Here is a 2,399-nt window from a genome sequence, read left to right as displayed (position 1 = left end):
TGGACTAATCTTTCCCTTGTATCTTGTTTTCTTCATTCTCCCTTGCTCCCAAAGGGGTGGGAGTAGAGTATCTTACATGGCTGCTCACAGGCTTTTAAGACCCCAGACGCTACTCACCAAGGTAGAAGGTAGAACATTGTCTTTATAAACTGTGTTATGCCAGTTGAGCTAGATGTTCCTGAGACTATGGTCCCCACAGCCCTCTGCCCAGCAATTCGGTCTCTCAGGGAGTTTGGATGTGTCTATGAAGCTTCCATAACCTTTCCTTGTACAAGTTGTGCTGGCTTCCCCAGTATTACATACTGTCTTACCCTTCACAAAAGTTACCACTTCTTATCTATTGTCTATTTAGTATTCCCTCCTACCCCTAGCATCCCTTGTAACAAAAAAGAATGTTTCTTTTTGTGTGTAAACTATTTCTTGAGTTTTTACAATAGAGGTCAATACAATATTTGTCTTTTTGTGATTGACTTATTTCACTCAGCATAATGTTCTCCCTTTTCATCCATGTTATGAGATGCTTCACAGATTCATCATTGTTCTTTATCATTGCATACTACTCCGTTGTGTGTATGTACCATAGTTTGTTTATCCATTCATCTCTTGATGGGCATCTAAGTTGTTTCCAGCTTTTGGCTATTGTGAACAATGCTGCAATGAACATGGGTGTGCATAGTCTATTCATGTGATGGCTCTTATTTCTCTGGGATATATTCCTAGGAGTGGGACTGCTGGATTGAATGGTATGTCTATTTCCAGCTTTCTAAGGAAGCGCCATATCATTTTCCAAAATGGTTGTATCATTTTGCATTCCCACCAGCAGTACATAAGAGTTCCGATCTCCCCGCACCCTCTCCAACATTTGTTAATTCCAGTTGTTTTGATTCCTGCCAGTAATGCCGGGGTGATCTGGTATCTCTTTGTGGTATTAATTTGCATTTTTCTAATGGCTAGTGATCACAAGAATTTCCTCATGTGTCTGTTGACCACTTGAATGTCTTTTTTGATGAAGTGTCTGTTCATTTTCTTTGCACATGTTTTAATTGGATTATATTTCTTTTTGTTGTAGAGGTGTTGGATTTTCTTGTAGATTATAGAGATTAGACCTTTGTCTGACTTATAATGTCCAAAAATTTTTTCCCAGTCTATAGGTTCTCTTTTTACTCTGTTGGTGAAGACTTTTGATAGCTTTATATTTAGGTCTTTGATCCATTTTGAATTAGTTTTTGTATATGGTGTGAGGTATGGGTACTGGTTCACTTTTTTGCAGATGGACATCCAGTTTTGCCAGCACCATTTGTTAAAAAGACTGTCTTTCCCCTTTTGATGGACTTTGGGCCCTTGTCGAAGATCAGGTGACTGTAGGTGGATCGATTTATATCTGGGTTCTCAATTCTGTTCCATTGGTCAATGTATCTGTCATTGTACCAGTACCGGACTGTTTTGACTACCGTAGCTGTAGAGTAGGTTCTAAGGTCAGATAGTGTGAATCCTACTTTATTATTCTTCTTCAATAGTGCTTTACTTATTCAGGCTTTCTTCCCTTTCCATATAAAGTTAATGATTAGTTTTTCCATCTCTTTAAAGAATGTTGTCGGTATTTGGATCGGGATTGCATTGTATTTGTAAATTGCTTTGGGTAGAATTGTCATTTTCACAAAGTTGAGTCTACCTATCCATGAGCATGGTATGTTTTTCCATTTATGTAGAACCTTCTTGGTTTCTTACAGTAGTGTTTTGTAGTTTTCTTTGTATAGATCTTTTACATCCCTGGTAGATTTATTCCTAAGTATTTTATTCCTAAGTATTTTATTTCTTTAGGGGCCCTTATAAATGGTATTGTTTTCACGATTTCCGTTTCATTGTTCTTTTTATTGGTGTATAGGAATCCAACAGATTTTTGTATGTTTATCTTGGATCCTGCTACTCTGCTGAATCTATTAGTTCCAGTAGATTTCTCATGGAGTCTTTAGGGTTTTCTATGTATAGTAGCATTATCATCCGCAAAGAGGGACAGTTTAACTTCTTCATTACCAATTTGGATGCCATTTATTTCTTTTTCTTGTATTATTGCTCTAGCTAGAACTTCCAAAACAATGTTAAATAGGAGTGGTGATAAAGGGCATCCTTTACTTGTTCCTGTTCTCAAGGGGAATGTTTTCAGCCTCTCTCCATTAAGAATGATGTTGGCTGTTGGTTTTGCATAGATGCCCGTTATTATGTGGAGAAATTTCCCTTCTATACATATTTTATTTTGAGTTTTTATCAGGAATGCATGTTGGATTTTGTCAAATGCCTTTCCTGCATCAATTGAGATGATCATGTGACTCTTTTCTGTCCTTTTATTTATGTGGTGGATTACACTGATTGATTTTCCAATGTTGAACCATCTTTGCATA

General features: G+C 37.1%; 1 protein-coding gene across 10 annotated transcripts in view; it reads right to left on the bottom strand.

Moving 5' to 3' along the window:
- TRPC4 (transient receptor potential cation channel subfamily C member 4) overlaps nt 1–2,399 on the bottom strand; it is a 331,985-nt gene that overhangs the window by 4,023 nt on the left and 325,563 nt on the right. The window lies entirely within an intron of this gene.

Source organism: Trichechus manatus, unplaced genomic scaffold, assembly GCF_000243295.1.
Source record: "Trichechus manatus latirostris isolate Lorelei unplaced genomic scaffold, TriManLat1.0 scaffold00270, whole genome shotgun sequence".
Lineage (NCBI taxonomy): Eukaryota > Metazoa > Chordata > Mammalia > Sirenia > Trichechidae > Trichechus > Trichechus manatus.
The sequence above is the reverse complement of the archived record's forward strand: the minus strand, read 5'-3'. Positions and strand labels throughout refer to the sequence as shown.